This window comes from Cnephaeus nilssonii, assembly GCF_951640355.1.
Source record: "Cnephaeus nilssonii genome assembly, chromosome: X".
Lineage (NCBI taxonomy): Eukaryota > Metazoa > Chordata > Mammalia > Chiroptera > Vespertilionidae > Cnephaeus > Cnephaeus nilssonii.
Window position 1 is genome coordinate 52,912,069 of NC_137071.1, and position 24,395 is coordinate 52,936,463.

General features: G+C 40.6%; 1 protein-coding gene across 2 annotated transcripts in view; it reads left to right on the forward strand.

Annotated features, from left to right (window-relative positions):
• Window positions 1-24,395, forward strand: part of PRRG1 (proline rich and Gla domain 1) — a 244,954-nt gene that overhangs the window by 64,630 nt on the left and 155,929 nt on the right. The window contains exon 1 of one of the 2 annotated variants that reach the window (XM_079765129.1): window positions 10,648-10,736. The exons of the other annotated variant lie outside the window; for it this stretch is intronic. The gene's annotated coding sequence lies outside the window, so the exon portion shown is untranslated. Of the gene's footprint in view, window positions 1-10,647; window positions 10,737-24,395 lie in introns of those variants that run through there. 2 annotated transcript variants of the gene reach the window in all.

The window sequence follows — 24,395 nt, forward strand, 5'->3', positions numbered from 1 at the left end:
GCTGGGAATGTTGATGTCATCAAGGGAAAAGGGCCACGTGGATAGCCAGAAGTGCTCAGGTGGTTAATGGTTTGGAGCCATGGGACCTGCCTGGAGTGCTGACATCATCAAGGTTAGGACTAGGGTTAGGGTTAGGATTAGGGTTAGGGTTAAAGTTAGGTTCAGGGTTAGGGTTAGGATTAGGGTTAGGGTTAGGATTAGGGTTAGGGCTAGGGTTCAAGCTCAGGTTAGGGTTAGGGTTAGGGCTAGGGTTAGGGTTAGGGTTAGGGTTCAGGTTAGGGTTATGGTGTATTAACATTTGGAATTCACAATGAATGAGCTTCAATCACTGGACAAAAGTGAATGTAACACTGAGTATTCACAATGATAGACTAGGGAAATATTTAGGAATGTGCTTCATATACTAGGAATACATGTTCAAATAGATTTAATATCTGAACGACACAATTTTGTCACTGGGAAATTGTGTTCAAAGAGGTGAGAAGTGAGTGTAATACTGTTTACATTTATTATTCCCGTCAAAATGAGTTGGCGTTTTTGGAAGAAAGTTGGTGAAATACTTAAAAATTCATTTTCATAGAGCTATATAACAGTATGAAAGTATTTAAAACACTAAGAAATCAAAATGGTAGTTAGCCTAGTGGTCAAAGTAGTAATAATGTACCTTTAAAGAGCTCGTATAATATGTATATTAAAATGTTAAAACTCTCAGAGCTCAAAATAACAGAGCAGGGGAATGTGTAAGAGTGTTTCTAAAACACTTGGAATACGTTTTAGAACCTTAAGATCTCTACTGCATTTTGAAATACTGAGAATTTGTATTCAAAGCACTGTGAAAGGTAGGATAGTCTTTTTAATGGTAATAATTCATATTTAAAGTGCTGGTATATATGTAAAAACACTGTTTAAACACTTGGAATTCCTAATGAATGAGCTTGAAACACTGGAAAAAAAGTGAATCAAACCCTGGTAAATTCACAATGATAACCTAGGTTGCTTGAACGTGCTTGAAACACTAGGAATAAATCAACAAAGAGCCTTAATATCTGTAGCACATTGTTTAATGACAGGGAAATCATGTTCAAAGATCAGAGAACCAAGTTTGATTCTGGTTACATTTATATTTCAGTGCCAATGAGTTGTCGTTTTTGAAAGAAATTTGTTTAAGCATTTAAACTAGAAGTGCTGATGTCATCAACAGGGAGGGGCCACGTGGACAGGCTTAAGTGCTCAGGTGGTAATGGTTTGGGCCAGGGGACTTGCTGGGATTGCTGACATCATCAAGGGTAAAGGGCCACTTGGACAACCAGAAGTGCTCAGATGGTTAATGATTTGGAGCAATTTTTATTCTTTACCCCTGTGTTCCTTCTTTGCTTCCTATTTCTTTTTTTTACAGCAGACCCTTTCACATTTTTTGCATTGCTGGTTTGGTGGTAATAAATTCCCTTAGTCCTTTTTTGTATGTGAAGCTCCTGATTTCACCTTCAATTTTGATTGATAGCTTTGCTGGGTACAGTATTCTTGGATTCAGACTGTTCCTTTGCATGACTTTGTATATTTCATTCCATTCCCTTCTGGCCTAATGAGTTTCTGTTGAGAAATCAGTCAGTAGTCTGATGGGAGTTCCTTTGTAGGTAACTTTCTGTCTCTCTCTGGCTGCTTTTAAGATTCTTTGTTGTTGGTGTTTGCCAATTTAATTATAACGTGCCTTGGTGTCGATCTTTTGGGGTTCATTTTGCTTGGGACTCTTTGAGCTTCTTGGATTTGTGTGTTGTTGTTTTTTTTCTTACCTATATCAGGTAAGTTTTCTGTCATTATTTCTTCAAACAAGTTTTCTATTCCTTGCTCAGTTTCCTCTCCTTCTGGAACCCCTATTATGCGGATGTTGTTTTGTTTCCTGTTGTCCCAAAGTTCCCTTAGGCTCTCCTCCTGCTTTTCAATTTTTTTCTAGAAGCTGCTCTACTTGGGTATTTTTCCCTACCTTGTCTTCTAGCTCACTGATGTGGTCCTCTGCTGCTTCTAGTCTAATCTTGATTATTTCTATTGATTTCTTTACAGCAGCAATGTCATTTTTCATTTCTTCTTGGTTCTTCTTAATTTCCTCTTGCTTCTTACACATATTGTTGAATTTGTCTTCCATTCTTTTCAGCCACCTTATGACCATTTCTCTTAATTCTTTCTCTGACAGGTTGCTTGACTCTATTTTATTTACTTCCTTTCCTGGTGATGCCTCCTTTTCTTTCATATGCGGGCTGTTTCTTTGTCTCCCCATGGTCTCTCTTCTCCAGGTGTCTGGTTATGTAGTTCTCTCTCTCCTGCATTGATTTGAAGGCACAAAATATAACACAACAAGGTACAAAGCACAAGGCACTAAACACAAATGTATTCACAATATTAATAACCCCAAATAAAGGTGACCACCAGAGAAAGGCATATTAGAGGATAGGAGAGAAAGACAAAGAGAAAAAAGAAAAAAAAGAGGAAGGAGTGCAAAAATGAAATTGGGAAACGAAAAAATATATATAAGAGAGAAAGTAAAGATAATAAGAAAGAAGAGGGGAAGAAAGTATATATATGGGGACAAAACTCCAATAAAACAGTCACTAATTACAACAAATGCCAGCACCAAGTACCTAGAGATGAATACAAAGTACAAACAACGACTAATATCAAGCGAGGCGATGGAAAACAGAATTAAAAAAACAAACACAAACAAAAAGAATAAGCAAAATAATCTCACAAACAAGCATAACAAATCGATATAATCAACAATGAAGCAAACACCAACAAAAGGATAGAGAGAAAATATTTTTTTTTGGATAGTGAAGTAAGAGAAGAGAGAGGTGTGTATGGACTTGGAGCAGGAGATTGGAAATTAGATATATAAGTAGGGTGTAATTTTAACAGGGAGTAAAAAGAAGGAACAGGGAAAATCTAAAGCAGGTAAGGGGTAAGAGAAACAGGAAAACCAAAGTGGAAAAGTTAGGAAGAGAGTGATGGCATAAAGGTAAAGTTGAGATAGAGTAAAATGATGCTAAAGGAAAGATGAAAATAGAATGTGGAACACTAATCCCAAAGTAAAATAAAGAGAAAATAAAATGACACTTTTTAAAAAAAATAAAATAGTAGTAGTAATAATACTGATTGAAAATAAAAGTTTAATACTTAAAAAGGTAAAATCAAGTGATGCAAAAAGAAAAAAAATAGTTTCTTAAGTAAAAGATGAAAAAAAAATGTGCAGTAGTGAAGGTCATTCACTTCCTCTACTGTTCTGTTTGGCACGCCTGTTTTCTAGTTAGGAAAGTGTTGCAGTTCCCTGCATTCCACTGCTCTTCAGTGTTGTAAGCCAGTCCTGATTTTTAAGCAGGCAGTGTGTCTTAATTTCTTGTATTCCTTTATTTGTGTTTACACAAGAGTCAATTTGTGATTCAACCCCTGGGTGGCAGTGTTTCTGGATTGACATCCGGATCAATAGGTCCTCTCTAGCCAGTGCTTAGATCCTGCTTTCCCTGTGGCACTCAATACCAGTTTGTGGGAGTGGGTTGCCTCAGAGCTGGTTCTCTGATGGTTATTCCCCTCTCTGATCCCCAGGTTCCAGAAAAACAACTTTACCTTGCAGTCTCTTATGGTGTCCCCAGTTGGGTGATCTTATGTATTGGGCTTAGTAATCAGAAGCAAGATTTAAAGAGGAAAAAGAAAAGGAAAAAAAAAAGCCAGAGTAAGTGTGTGAACTCCGGGGCTGCACGCAAGTCTGTGCAGTCTTTTTTCCCCCCTTGGGTCTAAGCACCCTGCACACTTTTAAATTTTTTAAGCTGTCCTTTTGCACTCAGAACAAAATGGGTTGCTTTTTAGTGTTCCCTTCTGTTAGCAGCTCTGGAGATCCCCTTCCACATTCATGGATCATGGCAGCCCCAACAGCCATGGATTTTTCTAGGCGCAGACTTCCCCTGGTCCTCCAGCTCCCGCAGTGCACGTGTTTCTCTCTCCTGCCCAGACCACAGACCTCACCTTATCCCAGGCGAAATCTGACCTTTTCGTGGTAGAGTGTAGAGCTCTGAATCCGTGTGTTTGCGCCAATTGGGGACCGGTGTTCTGGGGTTCTCAGCTGTTCGGTGGGTGCCGTAGTTGCAGATTTTCCGAGCTTTTCAGGTTCCGGACAACATCCACTTTCCCCTTCAAGATGGCGCGGTCTCCTTGTCTGAGCAGGTTGCTCAGGGAGGGAACCCAGCAGCAGGGGGGCTTCCTGGTCATGGGAGCCCCATCCAGCAGTCTCCCATAGTCTCCTGGAGTATACCTGTCCCTCAACTCACCAACAAACACTCCCCATGTGACCAAACACTCTCCCTTTGTTTTCTCACTCACACACTATCTTGCAGTCTGCCTTCATGTCGGCAGCCATCTTCCTTTTCCTGAAGCCACCTTCTCCTTCTTTGTCTCATTTCTAAGTTGAGGGTTCTTTCTGCCCTGCTGTTTTTCTTGTTTCTCTTCTCAACACCATTCTAGATTTAGAATAGGCATCTAACCATATTCCTGTTATTAGTTCAATCTTTCTTTTTCTTTTTCATAACTCTGTTCTTCTAAGGTACTGCTTTCACAGTACCAGAGAGATCCTATTAATTTATAAAAAGTAAAATTGCTTTAAAATAATAAAAGTAATATTTGCTTAAATGAACAAAGACTTGAAACAGAAACTTCACAAAAGATAACCAAATGGCCAATTAACATACAAAAATAAGGAAAATGTACAATGCAATACCACTACCACCCACCAGAATAGCAAAGATGAAAAAGACAATACCAAGAGTCTGCAAGAATGTGGAGCAATTGGATCTCCTCTATATAGCTGCTCAGATAGTATATTCGTGCAACCAAATTGGAAAAGCATTTTTCAGATAATTAGTAGAGCTGAATACTACAGGCATGCCTATAATCCAGTAATTCATTCTAGGCCCATACACAACAGAAATAACATATATAGGTTCATAAAAAGACACATACAAGAATGTTCACATCACTGTTTGTAATAAATCTAAACTTGAGACAACACAAATATGCATTAGTAGCAAAACAAGTACATTAATGGGGTTATATACCTAACATGTTACCAGTAGTGAGAATGAATGAACTATAACTACATGTAACAATTTGGATTAACCTTATAAACATGATATTGAGCAAAAGAAGCTAGATTCAAATGAGTATACACTATGATTCCACTTATATAAAGTTCAAAAACACACAAAAGCCATATATGCTTTAAGAAATCAGGCTAGTGGCTACCCTTGTTGTTAGGTAGTAAATGGACAGGGGCACAAGGGGGGATTCTGAGGTGCTAGTAATGTTCTGTTCTTTGTCCTGATGTGGGTACTCATTACATGGGTGTGCTCACTTTATGTATGTATGCTATATTTTAATATTATATATAAAAGTGTAATAAATCTTAATTATCCTTCTACTCCTACATAAAAACTTACCCCTAAAACTAGCAGCTTAAAATAAGAAACATTTATCTTTTTTTCACACTTATTGATAACTTTATTCCCCCCCCCATTTTTTTATTAAGGTATTATATGTGTACATATCTTACCATTGCCTCCCTACTCCCATAAATGCCCTCACCCCCCAGTGTTTTGCGTCCATTGGTTATGCTTATATGCATGCATACAAGTCCTTCAGTTGATCTCTTATCTCCCCCATCTCTCCCTAACCTTCCCACTGTAATTTGAAAGTCTGTTTGATGCTTTACTGTCTCTGTATCTATCTTTTTGTTCATCAGTTTATAATGTTCTTTATTATCCATAAATGAGTGAGATCATGTGGTATTTTTCTTTCATTGACTGGCTTATTTCACTTAGCATAATGTTCTCCAATTCCATCCAGGTTGCTGCAAATGGTAAGAATTCCTTCTTTTTTATGGCAGCATAGTATTCCATTGTGTAGATGTACCATAGTTTTCTGATCCAGTCATCTGCTGATGGGCACCTAGGCTATAAGAAACATTTATCTTGCAGTTTCTGAGAGTCAGCAATCCAGGAGTGGCTAAGGTGGGTGGTTTTGGCTTAGGGTCTCTCATGAGGTTGTTACCAAAATATCAGCTAAAGCATGCAGTTATGTGAAGGCTTGAAGGGGACTGGAAGATTTGCTACAAGGTGGCTCAGTCACCTACCTGTTGACAGAAGCCTCAGTGAAAGCTAAAAAAACAAAGCCCACAGATTACATTATATGTGTGTGTGTACATGTGTGTTTTTACATGTGTTTTTATCTATTTTATCCTGTTTGCATGTAGCTTTATTGAGGTATAGTTGACATACTATTGACATGCACGCATATATTTAAAGTATACAATTGGATAGATTTTTATGTACATGTATACCCATGAAATTGTCATCTCAATCAAGATAACAAGTAATCTATCACTCCAAAATGTTTCCGCCTATCTATATACTATAGGCCTGGTGCATGAATTTTGTGCACTGGGGGAGGGGGGGTGTCCCTCAGCCAAGCCTGCACCCTCTCCAATCTGGGACCCCTCAGAGGATGTTCAACTGCCAGTTTAGGCCCAATCCCTAAACCAGCAGTCGGACATCCCTCTCACAATCTGGGACTGCTGGCTCCCAACCGCTCACCTGCCTGCCAGCCTGATGAACACCTAACCACTCCCCTGCCAGCCTGATCGATGCCTAACTGTTCCCCTGCTGGCCTGATTACCCCCAACTGCTCTCCCCTTCTGGCCCGATTGCCCCCAACTGCCCTCCCCTGCTGGCCTGGTAACCCCCAACTGCCCTCCCCTGCCAGCCTGGTCACCCCCAACTGCCTTCCCCTGCCGGCCCGGCCACCCCAACTGCCCTCCTCTGCCAACCTGGTCACCCCTAACTGCCCTCTCCTGCTGGGCCGGTCACCCCTAACTGCCCTCCCCTGCCGGCCTGGTCTCCTCTAACTGCCCTCCCCAGCTGACCTGGTCGCCCCCAACTGCCCTCCCCTGCACACCTGGTCACCTCCTACTTCCCTACCCTGCTGGGCTGGTCCCCCCCTAACTGCCCTCCCCTGCCAGCCTGGTTGCCCCCAACTGCCCTCCCCTGCTGGCCTGGTCGCCCCTAAGTGCCCTCCCCTGCAGACCTGGTCTCCCCCAACTGCCCTCCCCTGCTGGCCTGGTCACCCCTAACTGCCCTCCCCTGCTGGCCTGATCACCCACAACTACCCTCCCTTGCTGGCCATCTTATGGTGGCCATCTTTGACCACATGAGGGTGGTCATCTTATGCGAGGGTGTGAAGGTCAATTTGCATATTTCCTCTTTATTATATAGGATATAAAAGGCTAATATGCAAAGTGTCCCCTTGGGAGTACGACTAAGAGACTGGGAGTTCTATTACTCACTATGATGTGCGCTGACCACCAGGGGGTGGTGCGGAATGAAGGAAGGTCATGGTCGGCAGCCGAAAGTCCCTGATCAGCCCTGATCACTGGCCAGGCCTAGGGACCCTACCCATGCACGAATTTCATGCACTGGGCCTCTATTCCCTTTATTATAATCTTTTATTTCATCATTGTTAATGGCTGAAAAGCTTTATTTATACATATAAAGTATCTTTAAAATCTGTACTTACATATACTGATCGATAGCTCAATCTAATTTTTGTTTAAATTATAGAACTCTTACCCAATTTGGAAAAATAAGTCTCCACCTCCATGCTACCCCAGTCAAGAATATGAAAGCCATGTGGCCTGGGTTAGAATCTTAGCTCTGTCACTTTACAAACTGTAGGACCTTGAACAAATTGCTTTACTACTCTGCATCAAATTCCTTATTGGTAACTCTAATGATAGTCCTATACCTAACTCATCATAAAATTGCAAAGATTAAAGGAAATAATATATAAGTAATATGCATAATAAAGCTCCATGTTATTGTTTGCTGTTGTTATTCTCCTGGGTTCTTATGCTAAAAGCTTAGGTTCTCTCTCCTGATATTAAAGCTATGAGTTGATAGAGCCCTGTATTTAAGTATCCTACCAGCACATACTTCTTCCTTTCACTCTTACTTCTGTATCACTTCCTTCTGAGCCTCTTGCTTAAGGTGAGGAAAGGTATGTTTTAAACGCTAGGCTCTTTTTTATTTAGATAATATTTTAGGAACATTTCATATTCTGAGAGATACCTAAAATAGGATTCTTTAAAAAAAATCTCAAGCCTTTTAAGTCAAGATGTCAGAGTGCCACTTGCATTTATTTCTACATTGAAAGTTGTTATTGATCACTATGATAGTAGAGATTATACATGTACAATAGCTATTCCTTGTGAAACTGACTATCCAATTGAAGAAATATGATTAAATTTTATAGCAGTGAGTATGGAAAGACTGGGATCAGGTATTACAGATACAGCAAAGGAAGAGTGAGTAGGTTTTACTGACTAAGAATGAGTCCACTGTGGTAAACCCACATAATGGGTGTGTGTAAACAATTCAAATGTCCATCAGTAGTAGAAAGAATAAATACATGGGAATGTACATGGAGTGGCCAGATTATTATGATCTCTGAATGCATAATAATCTGGCCACTCAGTGTATATCCTATATAATAAAAGGATAATATGCAAATTGTCCCCTCCACCAGGAGTTCGACCAGCAGGCAGGCCAGCCAACCACCCATGTCCTCTCCCCCTGGCCAGGCTGGCCAGACCCCATGCACGAATTCATGCACCGAGCCTCTAATATATATATGTGTATATATATATACTGAGTGGCCAGATAATTATGCACTCAGAGATCATAATAATCTGGCCACTTGGTGTATATCTAATCACAGTCAATATTGGGAATGAATGTACTACAATCACATACAATATAGATAAAGTTCACACACATAAAGTTGAGATGCAGAAATTAGGTTCAAGATTATACACTATGAGTCCATTTGTATGAAGGTAAAAAAATGGTGTAAGAAATCAGGGTAGTGGTCATTAGTGCCTATCTCCCCTTTCCTCATTTTGCTAATTCCAGTAGAGGGCTTGCCTTCATCACCATAACTTTTTTTATTGTCTAAAGTTTTACATATGTCTCCATTTTCCCCAATTGACCCCCCACCGAGCCATTTCCACCCCGGGCAGGCCCCCAGTGCCCCAGTGTCTGTGTCCATTGGTTATACTAATATGCATGCATACAAGTCCTTTCGATGCTCTCTAATCCCCCTCCCCTATCATTTGTCTCTGGATCTATTCTTGTTCACCAAATTATGTTGATCATTATATCCCACATATGAGTGGGATCATGTGATATTTATCTTTCTCCAACTGGCTTATTTCACTTAGCATAATGCTCTCCAGTTCCATCTATGCTGTTGCAAATGGTAAAAGTTCCTTCTTTTTTATAGCAGCATAGTATTCCATTGTGTAGATGTACCACAGTTTTTTTAATCCACTCATCTGCTGATGAGCACTTAAGCTGTTTCCAAAGTTTAGCTATTGTAAATTGTGCTGCTATGAACATAGGGGTGCATATATCCTTTCAGATTGGTGTTTCTGGTTTCCTGGGATATAGTCCTAGAAGTGGGATTACTGGGAAAATGGGAGTTCCATTTTTAACTTATTTGAGGAAACTCCATACTGTTTTCCACAGTGGCTGCACCAGTTTGCATTCCCACCAGCAGAGCAGGAGGGTTCCTTTTTCCCAGCATCCTTACCAGCACTTGTGGTTTGTTGATATGTTGATGATAGCCATTCTGACAGGTGTGAGATGGTACGGCATTGTCATTTTGATTTGCATCTCTGGGATGATTAGTGACTTTGAGCATGTTTTCACATGTCTTTCGGCCTTCTGTATGTCCGATTTCAAAAAGTGTCTATTTAGAACCTCTGCACATTTTTTGATTGGATTATTTATCTTCCTTTTACTAAGTTGTATGAGTTCTCTGTAAATTTTGGAGATTAAACCCTTATCAGAAATATCATTGGCAAATATGTTCTCCCATGCTGTGGGCTTTCTTGTTTTGTTGATGGTTTCTTTTGCTGTGCAGAAGCTTTTTATTTTGATGTAGTCCCATTTGGTTATTTTCTCTTTAGTTTACATTGCCCTAGGAGCTGTATCGGTGAAGATATTGCATCGGCATATGTCTGAGGTTTTGCTGCCTGTGGATTCCACTAAGATTTTTATGGTTTCCTGTCTTACATTCAAGTCCTTTAGCCATTTTGAGTTTGTTTTTGTGTATGGTGTAAGTTGATCTAGTTTCATTTTTTTGCATGTATCTGTCCAAATTTCCCAGCACCATTTTTTAAAGAGACTGTTTTGACTCCATTGTATGCTCTTGCGTCCTTTTTCAAATATTAATTGAGCTTAATGGCTTGGGTCAATTTCTGGGTTCTCTGTTCTGTTTCCTTGGTCTATATGTCTGTTCTTGTGCCAGTACCATGCAGTGTTGAGAACAGTGGCTTTGTAATATAGCTTGATATCTGGTATTTTGATTCCTCCAACTTTGTTCTTCTTTCTCAGAATTGCTGTGGCTATTCAGGTCTTTTTTTTATTCATTTTTATTGAATTTTGAGAGAGTTTGTTCTAGATCTTTGAAATATGTTGCTGGTATTTTATTTTATTTTTTTATTTTTTATTTTTTTTAATATATATTTTATTGATTTTTCACAGAGAGGAAGGGAGAAGGACAGAGAGCTAGAAACATCGATGAGAGAGAAACATCGACCAGCTGCCTCCTGCACACCCCCCACCGGGGATGTGCCCGCAACCAAGGTACATGCCCCTGACCGGAATCGAACCCGGGACCTTTCAGTCCGCAGGCCGACGCTCTATCCACCGAGCCAAACCGGTTTCGGCTGTTGTTGGTATTTTAATGGGAATTGAATTGAATCTGTAGATTGCTTTGAGTAGTATGGATATTTTAATGATGTTGATTCTACCAATCCATGAACATGCTATCTTCTTCCATTTGTTTATGTCTTCCTCTATCTCATTTTCCAATGTCTTGTAGTTTTCTGAGTACAGGTCTTTCACGTCCTTAGTTAAGTTTATTCCTAGGTATCGTAAAATTTTTGGTGCAATGGTAAATGCGATTTTTCTTTTGTTTCTCTTTCTGTGAGTTCATTATTGCTGTATAAAAATACCATAGATTTCTGGGTGTTAATTTTGTATCCTAATACATTTATTAGGTCAAATTAATTTATTAGGTCTAGTAGTTTTTTGATGGAGTCTTTGGGGTTTTCTTTGTATAGTATCATGTCATCTGTGAATTAGGACAGTTTTACTTCTTCTTTTCCAATATGGATGCCTTTTATTTCGTCTTGTCTGATCAGTATGGCTTGCACTTCCAGTACTGTATGGAACAGGAGTTGTGAAAGTGGGCATCCTTGTCTTGTTCCTGTTCTTAGGGGAAATGTGTTTAATTTTTGCGTATGATATCAGCTGTAGGTTTGTCATATAAGGCTTTTATTAGGTTGAGGTATGATTCCCTCTATTCCCACTTTGCTGAGAGTTTTATATAAAAAGGGTGCTGGATTTTGTCAAATGCTTTTTCTGCATCAATTGATATGACTATGTCGTTTTTATCTGGGCTTCTTTTTTTAGATTCACCATTGTCTTTAATATTTTACTGTGTACTTGAATGTAAGTTCCACTACCATATGAAATTAATATCTCTAAAGTTATTAGAGAGTTTTCTAGCTGTTATTATTGATAGTGCTGGATCTTTATGTTTCACTAATATGTATCCTAGGCTTACTTATATTTCTTTTGACTGTTGATTTATGAAAAGTCAGTAAGTCATTTCATTATGTACAGCCACTCTCCGCTTCAAGATGGCGCGGTCTCTGTGGCAGAGCTGGCCTCTCCAGGAGAGATTTCAGCAGCAGTAGATGCTGCCCAGCCAGGGGAGCCAAGTTCGCCAGTCCCCAACAGTCCCTTGGAATATAACTATCGCTCACTCACAAATTCAACCACTCCCCACACGTCTACACACTCTCCATTCATTCTCTCACTCACACACTATCTTGCAGGCTGCCATCCTGTCGGCAGCCATCTTGCATCTCCAGCACCATTACTTTCATGGAGTGTGCAGGTCTCTATTGCCTTTCAGTGCTTATGGTACAAGGAAGATGCAAAGAGGGCTGTCTACATGGAGCAAATTGGATGGGGACCACGTAAAGCTTCAGGCTTGGATAGGCCTCCTTCTAGCAGTGAGATCATCTGCAAGGAACGACTACTGTCCAAGAGAAGACTTCACTATGGACTACCAGGAAAGGTTCTGCCCATGTGCTTACTCTTAAAGTCTGCTGATGCTAAACTCACTCCTAAGGGATTCCTGGGCATTCAGCAATGCTCCTCACTAAAAATGACCCATCATTTTGAATGTATTTGGTCCCTTCAGGTATGGTCCTTCTATCCTTGGTCTCACTGACTTTTCTCTTCCCTTTAATCCAGGGAAGCCTTTCTAGCCTGGGGAGGAGGAATGACTGGATGGGATTGGAGTTAGAACCGTTGCTCTCATTATTTTCTTCAATCCTATTGTCTCTGCTAGAAGACCTCTTGTTTTCCCCAAGTTCCTTGGATGACAAAGTTAGGACAACTTTAAAAAAAAATACATTTTATTGATTTTTTATAGAGAGAAAGGGAGAGGGATAGAAAGCTAGAAACATCGATGAGAGAGAAACATCGATCAGCTGCCTCCTGCACACCCCCCACTGGGGATGTGCCCGCAACCAAGGCACATGCCCTTGACTGGAATCGAACCTGAGACCCTTCAGTCCACAGGCCGATGCTCCATCCACTGAGCCAAACCGGTTTCGGCAGGACAACTTTTTTTTCTCTCTTTGTCTGACCCAAGCTTATCTTTCATTTGGACCAATGAGCACAGAATGGCTTAGCTACTCTACCAATGGCTTAGCTACTCTACCAGAATGGCTTAGCTACTCTACCAATCCATGAATACAGTATATTCTTCCATTTGTTTATGTGTTTATCTATCTCTTTTTTCAACATCCTGTAGTTTTCCAAGTACAGGTCTTTTATGTCCTTAGTTAAGTTTATCCCTAGGTATCTTAATTTTTTTGTTGCAATGGTAAATCGGATTTTTTTTTATTTCTCTTTATGTGAGTTAATTACTGGTGTATAAAAAAGCCATAGATTTCTGGCTGTTAATGCAGTATCCTGCTACATTGCCAAATTCAATTATTAAGTCCAGTCATTTTCTGATGGAGTCTTTAGGGTTTTCTATGTACAATATCATGACATCTGCCATTAATGACAGTTTTACTTCTTCTTTTTCCAATTTGGATGCCTTTTATTTCTTCTTGTTGTCTGATTGCTATGGCCAGTACTCCAGTACTATGTTGAACAGGAGTGGTGAGAGTGGGCATTCCTATCTTGTTCTTGTTCTTAGGGTAAATAGTTTTAGTTTTTGCCTATTGAGTATGATGTTGGCTGTTTGTCATATAAGGCTTTTATTATGTTGAGGTATGATCTTTCTATCCCAACTTTGATGAGAGTTTTTATCAAGAAATAGGTTGGATTTTGTCAAATGCATTTTCTGCATCAATTGATATGATTATGTTTTTTTTGTCTCTCCATTTGTTTATGTGGTATATTGCTTATTAATTTTTATATATTGTACCATCTTTGCATCTCCAGAATAAATCCCACTTGGTCATGGTATATGATCTTTCTAATGTAATACTCATCATATTTGGTACAATTTTGTTGAGGATTTTAGCATCTGTGTTCATCAGTGATATTGGCCTGTAATTCTCCTTTTTTGTGTGTCTTTAACTGGTTTTGGGTTTAGGGTAATTCTGGCTTCATAGAATGAGCTTTGAAGTGTTCCTTCCACTTTAATTTTTTTGTTAAAGTCTGAGGAGGGTAGGTTTTGCTTCTTCTTTGAATATTTGGTTAAAATAGCCTGTGAAGCCATCTGAACCAGAGCTTTTGTTTGATTGAAGTTTTTTTGATTACTGCTTTAATTTGCTCTATAGTTATTGGCCTATTCCATACATATTGGCCTATTCAGATGTTTTGTTTCTTCCTTATTGAGCTTTGGAAGGTCATATTTTTCTAGGACTGCTGGAGACTAAGGACAGTAGTTAGCATAATAAATGCAAGAAGTTCATCAGAAGGCTGATTGACATTTTCAGCAGGGCTGAAGATCTGCATATTATTACCTGCTGCCAAACAGCTGAGGACAATTCCCCTAACCTAATAATCCTTTATTGTTTATCAAACCTTACCTTTGATATGTATATCTGCTTTGCTAGAGGGCAAAATGTGTTAATAAAAAGCCGTGGGTCCGGAGATTTGGAGAGCTTAGTCACTAGAACTAAGTTTCCATCTGGCTCCCCCAAAATGCCTTCCAAATTTATATTTCTTGTCTAGTATTCATGTATGCTCATCCCTTCTTCAGATTCCTGAACCCTTGCTGTGAAAAGACTGCGGCATAGGAATATGTCCATTTCTTCTAGGTTGACGAGTTTATTGTAATAGAGTTGTTCATAGTATTTTTTTACAATCTTTTGTATTTATGTGGGGTTAGTTGTTACTTCACCTCTTTCATTTCTGATTTTTTTTTAATATGAGTCCTCTGTCTTTGCTTTTTGGTGAGCCTGGATAGAGTTTCATCAATCTCGTTTATCCTTTCAAAGAACCAGCTCTTGTTTTATTTTTGTTTTGTATTTGTTTTTTGTTTGTTTGTTTTCTTATTTTGGTCTCTATGTAATTTATTTGAGTTTTGATTTTATTATTTCCTTCCTTCTACTCATTCTGGACTTTTCCTGTTGCTCTCATTTTATTTCTTTAAGTTGTAGAGTTAGATAATTTATTACCAGTTTTTCCTGTTTCTTGAGGTAGGCCTGTAATGCTATGAACCTCCCTCTTGGGATTGCTTTCACTGTATCCCATAGATTTTGGATTGCCATGTTTACATTGTCATTTGTTTCCAGGATGTTTTTAATTTCTTCTTTGATCTCTTTGGTAACCCAATCATCCTATATAATAAAAGCCCAATATGCTAAGTGCCCAGTTGTTCAGTCGACCATTCAACCAATCGTAACATGCTAATGATATGCTATGGCCGCTCCACTGCTTGCTATGGCGTGTACTGACTAACAGGGAGCAGACGCTCCAACCAGTAGATTAGCTTGCTGCTGGGATAAGTCCGATCATAACTGGATGAGATGGGCCGGACATGTCCTGGAGCCCTCCTGTGGTCCATCTCTGACTGTCCAACCTCCCATGTCCCTCCCTGGCTCTGATCATGCACTGGTGGTGTCCCTCTACCTGGCCTATGCCCTCTCAAAATCTGGGACACCTCAGGGGATGTTGGAGAGATGGTTTTGGCCTGATCCTTCAGGCCAGGCCAAGGCACCCTACTGGTGCACAAAATTGTGCACTAGGCCTCTAGTTGTTTAATAACATGCTATTTAGTTCTCAAGTGTTTGAATTTATTTGGTTGTTTTTATTGTAGTTGATTTCTAATATTATGCCATTGTATTCCGAGAAGATGCTTTATATGATTTCAATCTTCTTGAAACTGAATAGACTTTGCTGGTGTCCCAATATGTGGCCTGTCTTTGATAATGTCCCATGTACACTTGAGAAGAATGTATATTGTGTAGTTTTGGGTGAAATGTTCTGAAGATGTCAAATAATTCCATCTGATCTAGTGAGTCATTTGGGATTGCTGTTTCTTTGTTGAGTTTTTGTCTAGAGGATTTATCCAGTAATGTCAATGGGGTAATAAAGTTACCTACTATGATTGTATTGCTGTTGATCTCTCCTTTGATATCTTCCAGAAGTTTTTTTTTTAATGTATTTGGGTGCTCCTGTATTGGGTGCATATATGTTTACCAGACTTATATCCTCTTGTTATATCAATCCCCTTAGTATTATGAAGTGGCCTTCCTTATCGCTTGTTATGGAGTTCATTCTAATGTGTATTTTGTCAGGTACAAGTATTGCTACCGCAACTTTTTTATCATTTCCATTTTCCTGAAAAATATTTTTCCATACCCTTTGTTCTGAGGTAGGTCTGTTGTAGACACCATATATATGGGCCAGGTTTTCTTATCCATTCAGCCAGTGCTTTGATTGGAACATTTAATCCATTTACATATCAGTTTATCATTGATGGGTACTTGTTTTTAGCCATTTTTCTTCTTTAGGCTTGTGTTCCTTCTTCCCTTTTTATTCCTTTCTCTTTCTTTTTTTTCAATCTTTATTGTTCAGATTATTACAGATGTTCCTCTTTCTCCCTCCCCCGCATAGCTCCCTTTCACTCGGTTCCCACCCCACTCCAGCCCTCCCCACTGACCTCGTCCATAGGTGTAAGCTCTTTGTCCAATCTCTTCTCACACCCCCCATAACTCCGCCCCCCTGAGAATTGTCAGTCTGTTCCCTTTCCATGCCCCTGATTCTATTATATTCACCAGTCTGTTCTGTTCAACAGGTTTTTTATTCATTTGATTTTTAGGTTCACTTGTTGATAGATATATATTTGTTTTCACTTTGTTGTACATAATTTTTTTATCTTTACCTTTTTCTTCTTTCTCTTCTTAGAGAATACCCTTCAGCATTTCATATAATACTGGTTTGGTGGTGATGAAATGCTTTAGCATTTTCTTGTCTGTGAAGCTCTTTATCTGACCTTCAATTCTGAATGATAGCTTTGCTGGGTAGAGTAATCTTGGTTGTAGGTTCTTGCTATTCGTCACTTTGAATATTTATTGCCACTCCCTTCTGGCCTTCATAGTTTCTGTTGAGAAATCAGCTGACAGTCATATGGGTACTCCCATGGAGGTATCTAACTCTTTTTCTCTTGCTGCTTTTAAGATTCTCTCTTTGTCTTTTGCCCTTGGCATTTTAATTATGCTGTGTCTTGATGTGGTCCTCTTTGGATTCCTCTTGTTGGGGGTTCTCTGAACTTCCTGGACTTGTAAGTGTATTTCTTTCACAATGTAGGGGAAGTTTTCTGTCATTATTTCTTCAAATAGGTTTTCAATATCTTGCTCTCTCTCTTCTTCTGGCACCCCAATAATTTGGATGTGGGTATGATTGAAGTTGTCCCAGAGGCTCCTTACACTATCTTCATATTTTTGGATTCTTTTTTACTTTTTGCTTTCCCGGTTGGGTGTTTTTTGCTTCTTCGTATTTCAAATCTTTGACTTGATTCTTGGGATCCTCTAGTCTGCTGTTGGATCTCTGTATATTATTCTTTCTTTCAGTCAGTGTATGCTTAATTTACTATTGGTCCTTTCCCATATCCTTGAAGGTATCACTAAATTTCTTGGAGGTTTCTAGAAGATTCCTGAATAACCTTATAACTGTGGTTTTGAACTCTAAATCCAGTATTTTGCTTTAATCCATTTCTTTCATTTGTGACTTGTTTCTTTGTCTCCGCATTTTAGCTGCTTCACTGTGTTTGTTTCTATGTACTGAGTAGCTGCTAAATCTCTTTGAGTTGACAGAGTGGCCTTGTGTGGTAGGTGTCCTCTAGGGCCTAGTGGCTCAGCCTCCCCAATACCCTGAAGTGGACGCTCTTGGTGCACCCCTTTGTGAGCTGTTTGCACAGTTTTGTTGTAGTTAAGTCTTGATTGTTGTTGGTATCACTGGGATGAATTGAACTCCAGGCCAATAGACTGTGATGACCAGCTGTGTCTACACTGAATGATCTGTTGTGCAGGAGACAGCCTTGTAGGGCAGGACTTGCTTCAGTGGGGCTTTGGTGCTCATTGAGTGTGCCCCTTGAGTTTGTCTGTTATGGATGTGAAGAGTTGTAATCTGGTATCGTCTCACTCTGACTACTGGGTTTACTGGCTCTTGGATCTCCAAGGAGGAGCAAGGTCAGCCACTGTCTGGGGCTGCCTAGAAGGAGCTACAGAGACATCTACAGATTCCTCCTCTTTGTATGTGATTTGGAAGTGCCAAGACAAGGCCCAGCTGTGAAGCAAAGCAGGCTGCTGCTGCTGGGCCTTGGGCCTTCTTTTGGATGCTCTGGGGCTGTCTGACCCAGCTTCAGTTTGACAGGTTTTAGGCAGAGAAAGGACAGGCCATTCATATGCAAAAGCTGCTGTGCACAGCTTGGGTGGTGTTGTAAATTGGGTGAGGTGGTGTCTCTAGGAATCACCAGGGCGAAGCAAACAGGATTGCCTGCCAGTCAGCCCTGCACTGGAGAGGTCTCTACATCTCTGTGTCCCATGTTCCTGTGCAGGAACAATGATCGCTGTGAGCATCTCTGAGAGAAAGCTGCCCTCGCATTCCTGTCCCTATGTCCAACAGTCCAGTTTCTCCCTGTATGTGTCTGGGTCTACAAGAGTCTCGCCCAAAACTGGACTTCAGAGCAAGCAGGAGCTTGTATCTCCCTCCTGATTAAAAGAGCAGCACATCCAGGTGGCAGCACTTTCTGTGCCTCCGCACCTCTCACCAATCTCAATGCACTTTCTTCACCTCTCTAGTTGTGGAACTTCCACTCAGACAGCTTTCCAGTGGTTCTGGGTGGTAGTTGTTCTGCCTTTAAGTTGTAATTTCGATGTGGTTGTGAGAGGCAGCAAGTATATGTGTTTACATATGCTGCCATTTTGGTTCTGCTCCCCTTTCTATTTCTTCTTTTTACAACAGTCCTTTTACCATTTCTTGAATTGCTGGCTTGGTAATGATAAACTCCCTTAGACTTTTTTTTTTTTTTTTTGATATGTGAAGCTCCTGATTTACTCTTCAATTTTGAATGATAGTCTTGCTGGATGGAGTATTCTTTCATTCAGTCCATTGCTTTTCATCATTTTGTATACTTCATTCCATTGCCTTCTGGCTTTATTTCTGTTGAGAAATCATTTGATAATCTAATGGGATATCCCTTGTAGGTAACTATCTTTCTTTTCTCTCACAACCTTATGATTCTCTCTTTGTTGTTAATGTTTGCCATTGTAGTTACTAGGTGTCTTGGTGTGGGTCTTTTTTGGTTCATCTTGTTTGGGACTCTCTGTGCTTGTGTGACTTTTCTTCCCCAAATCAGGGAAATTTTTCATCATTATTTCTTCAAATAGGTTTTCTAATCCTTTCTCCTCTTCTGTCCTTCTGGAACCCCTATACTAATATTAGTTCATTTCTTGTTGTCCTGAAGTTCCCTTTGGATCTCTTCCTGCTTTCAAATTTTTTTCTCCAATTGCTGTTCAGATTGGGTGTGTTTTTCTGCCCTGTCTTCTCACTTGTTAATTTGGTCCTCCATGTCTTCTAGTCTACTATTGAAACGTTCCATTGTGTTTTGTATTATAGCTATATCATTACTGATTTCTCTTGATTCTTCCATAAGTTTATTTTCTCATCTAGCCAGACTGTATAACCCTTACCCTGAATTCTTTTTCTGATCTATTGCATGCCCCCATTTCATTTAGTTCTTTTCTAGCGATTCCTTGTTTTCTTTCCTTTGGGGTTGTTCATTTGTCTCCCCATTTTTGCTCTCACTGAAATGTCCAGGCGCCGAATCATATGGTCCTGTGGCTGAAATGGTGGGCTTTACAGTGCGGGGGGGGGGGGAAGAGGGACTGTTGGGGGTGCAGTCGTACACTCTGTGACTCACTGAAGGGTCCAGGCATCAAATCAAGTGGGAACTGTGGCTGGATTGGCAGGCTTGGTAGGAGTGTCACACACTCTGAGACTTGCCAGAGGGCCCTGGTGCCTCATAGCGTGGTGCCTCTGACTGAAGTGGCAGGCTTGGTGGGAGGGTTGTGCACTCTAATACTCGCTGGTGTGCCCAAGTGCTGGGTAGCATGGAGCCTGTGGCTGAAGCAATGGGCTTAGCAGGATGTTCTTACACTCCAGTACTCAACGGTGGGCTCAGGCACTGGGTAGCATGGGGCTTGTGGCTGAATTGGTGTTCTTGGTGGGAGGGTCGTGCACTCTGAGTCTTGCAGGAGGTCCCAGGTGCCAGGTACCGCAGGGTCTGTGGCTGAAGCTATGGGGTTGGTGGAAGGGTCACACACTCTGAGTCTTGCAGGAGGGCTCAGGCACTGGGTAGCATGGGGCCTGTGGCTGAAGTAATGGGCTTGGCGAGAATGTCTCCCACTCCAAGTCTCTTAGGATCGCCTAAATGCTGGGTAGTGTGGGGCCTGTGGATAGAGCGGTGGCCTTGATGGGAGGGGAGTGCACTCTGGAACTCACCGGAGCCTGCAGCCTGGGAGGCTGAAGTCCTGGAGTCAGTGGTGTGAGGATGAGGTAGAAGGTCTTTGGCCAGTGTGGCTGTAGGGTCCAATATGGTGTCTCAGGCTAGTCTGGTTGCTGGTGAATCTGAGTTCCTAGTCACAGCAGCTCTCCCCTTCATGATGGCATGGTTTCTGTGCCAGAGCTGGCCACCCGAGGAGTGCTTGATGGAAGAGATTTTTGCCTCTTCAGTTTGCTGCTGTATCCCCAGAATCTAGGCATGTAGTTGAAACACATTGTGTATTTGAGTAGTCACACAGTAAGTATTTGTTGAATTGAAAAGTTGACTGTGTAGAACAAGCATGTCAAATTCATGGCCCACAGTCCACATGCCTCATTTATTTGGCCCATGTTAGCCTTTTGAGTTTGACATGCTTGGTATAGAATCTGCTACATATTACTTTAGCTAAAATCTGAGGATAACTGGACAACCAAAGGAAACAAAGTGTACTTTCTTCATTTGCATAACTTGCCTAACTCTATTGTCCATATTCTAAAAGATCAGCATCCAAGGAATTCAATATATGATAACACTTTTTAAAAATTTCAATTATAGTTTATAGTCAATATTATTTTGTATTAGTTGCAGGTGTGCAGCATAGTGGTTAGACAATCATATACTTTGCAAAGTGGTTCACCCCCCATAAAATTTCAAGTACCTACCTGGAACCATACATAGTCATTACAATATTATTGACTACTAGAGGCCCAGTGCATGAAAATTTATGCATTGGAGGGGGGTCCCTCAACCCAGCCTGCCCCCTCTCACAGTCTGGGAGCCCTCAGGGGCAGGAGGTGACCTGGCGATCATGGGAAGGCAATGTTCCCATCACACCTGTGCTGCTGCCACTGCCGGCAGCGCAAGCCTTGGCTGGCCCTGGTTACCTGGGCCTTGGGCAGCCCTGGGCAGCTGGGCAGCCAATATCCGAGGCTTGCCTGTGCCTTGGGCGTTGGCTGGGCAGCCGACATCCAAGGCTTACCTGTGCCTCTGGCATCAGCTGGGCAGCTGACATCTGAGGCTGGCCTGCGCCTCGGGTGTCAGCTGGGCAGCAGACATCTGAGGCTTGCCTGCACTTTGGGCCAGTCCTAGGCAGCTGGGTAGCCAACATCTGAGGCTTGCCTGCACCTCGGGCTGGCCCTAGGCAGCTGGGGGGCTGAGGGGACTCCAGAAGCAGGTGCATGGAGCAGCCAGACCTGCCAGGGGACGGGCCCAGCCATGCTGCATACCTGCTGCCCTGGCAGGGCTGAGGGGACTGGGAGCCACCATCTTGTGGCTGTGGGCACCACCAACTTTGAGGGTGTGGCAGTCAATTAGTATATTCCCTCCTTATTGGCTGTGGGCACTGTCATCTTTGTGAGGGCATGATGGCCAATTAGCATATTCCCTCTTTATTAGATAGATATTTCCTATACTGTACTTTACATCTCCTTTACTATTTTGTAACTACCAATTTATACTTCTTTTTAAAAATTTATTCTTTTGTTGATTTCAGAGAGGGAGAGGCAGAGAGAGACAGAAACATCAGTGATGAAAGAGGATCATTGACCGGCTGCCTCCTACACACACCTCACTGGGGATCAAACCCTCAACCCAGGCATGTAACCTGACCAGAAATTGAACCGGGACCTCCTGGTTCATAGGTCTAGGCTCAATCACTGAGTCACACTGGCTGGGCCCAATTTGTACTTCTTAATCCCTTCACCTTTTCCACCCATTCCCCCAAATACCTCCCATCTGTCTCCACCAGTCTGTTCTCTGTATCTATGGGTTTCTTTCTGTTTTGTTTCATTTTTTATGTATTTTTTAGATTCCACAGGTAAGTGAAATCATATGATATTTGTCTTTCTATTTCTGACTTTTTTCACTTAGCATAATGCCCTCTGGTTTCATCCATGCAGTCACAGATGGCAAGATTTCATTCTTTTTTATTGCCAAGTAATACTCCATTTTATATAAACTGAGTGGCCAGATTATTATGATCTCTGAACGCATAATAATCTGGCCACTCAGTGTATATCCTATATAATAAAAGGCTAATATGCAAATTGTCTCCTCCACCAGGAGTTTAACCAGCAGGCAGGCCGGGCAACTGCCCATGTCTCCTCCCCCTGGCCAGGCTGGCCAGACCCCACCCATGCACGAATTCATGCACCAGGCCTCTAATATACATATACATATACATATACATATACATATACATATACATATACATATACATACATATATATGTGTGTGTGTGTGTGTGTGTGTGTGTGTGTGTGTGTGTGTTCAGAGATCATAATAATCTGGCCACTCAGTGTTTGTACCATTGCTTTTTTATCCACTCGTTTATTGATGGGCACTTGGGTTTCTTCCATATTTTGGCTATGGTAAATAATTGCAATGAACATAGGGGTACATATATTCTTTTAAATTAGTGTTTTTGAGTTCTTCAGATATATACCCAGAAGTGGAATCACTGGGTCATAAGGTTGTTGTATATTCAATTTTCTGAGGACTTTTTCATACAGTTTTCCATAGTGGCTACACCAGTCTGAATCCCCACCAACAGTGTACAGGAGTTCCCTTTTCTCCACATCCTTGCCAACACTGGAATTTGCTGATTTATTGATGATAGCCATTCTGACAGGTGTAAAGCGCTATTTCATTGTGGTTTTAATTTGCATTTCTCTGATGATTAGTAACGCTAAGCATCTTTTCATATGTCTCTTGGCCATCCACTGCCCATTTTTAATTGCATTTTTTTGGGTGTTGAGTGTTGAGTTGTATGTGTACTTTATAAATTTTGGATATTAAACCCTTATCAGATGTATCCTTGGTGAACATGTTATCCTATTTAATATGTTGTCTTTTTGTTTTGTTTTTTATGGTTTTCGTTGCTTTGCAGAACTTTACCTATTTAGTTTTATATAGTCCCATTTATATTTTTTCTTTTGCTTCACATGCCCAAGGAAACATTGCTAAGAAAAATAGAGATTTTACTGCCTATGTTTTCTTCTAGGAGTTTTATGGTTTTAAATCCTCTATTTAAGTCCTTAACCCATTTTGAGATTTTCTTGTATATTGTGTAAAAAGATAGTCTAATTTCATTTTTTGTGTGCATCTATGCAATTTTCCCAGGCCTATATATTAATTTACCCCATTGTATGTTCTTGCCTTTCTTGCCTGCTTATTAAAAAAAATTGTTCACCAGTTTATTTTGTTCGTTAGATTTCTTGTTTGTTTATTTTCATTTTTAGATTCAATTGTTGGTAGTATGTATCTATTGCCATTTTATTTTTCATATATTTGATCCTTTTTTCCCCTCCTTTTTCCTCTTCTCAAAGAACACTCTTCAACATTTTATGTAATACTGGTTTGGTGGTGATGAACTTTAGTGTTTTCTTGTCTGTGAAGCTCATTAACTGACTTTAAATTCTAAATGATAGCTATGCTGGGTAGAGTGTTCTTGGTTATATTCTTGCTTTTCATCACCTTGAATATTTCTTGCCACTCCCTTCTGACCTGCAAAGTTTCTGTTGAGAAATCAGTTGACAGCTGTATGGGTGCTCCCTTGTAGGTAACTAACTGCTTTTCTCTTGCTGCTTTGAAGATTCTCTCTTTGTCTTTAACCTTTGGCATTTTAATTATGTGTATTGATGTGGGCCTCTTTGGGTGCCTCTTGTTTTGGACTCTCTTCACTTCCTGGGCTTGTAAGTCTATTTCTTTCAAGAGGTAAGGGAAGTTTTCTGTCATTATTTCTTCAAATTGGTTTTCAATATCTTGCACTCTCTCTTCTCCTTCTGGCACCCCTCTGATGAGAATATTGGTACACTTGAAGTTATTCCAGGGTCTCCTTACACTGTCTTCATATTTTTGGATTCCTTTTTCTTTTTGGTCTTCTGCTTAGGTGTTTTTTGCTTTCGCATATTCCAAGTTGCTGATTTGATTCTCGGAATCCTCTACTCTACTATTGAAATACTGTAAATTATTTTTCATTTCAGTTATTGTATGCTTAATTTCTGGTTAGTCCTTTTTCAAGTCTTTGACATTTTCCTTAAGATTCTTGAAAGTCTCACTAAGTCCTTTGAAGCTCTCATGAAGATTCTTTTTTTTTTAATATATTTTATTGATTTTTTACAGAGAGGAAGAGAGAGGGATAGAGAGTTAGAAACATCGATGAGAGAGAAACATCAATCAGCTGCCTCCTGCACACCCCCTACTGGGGATGTGCCAGC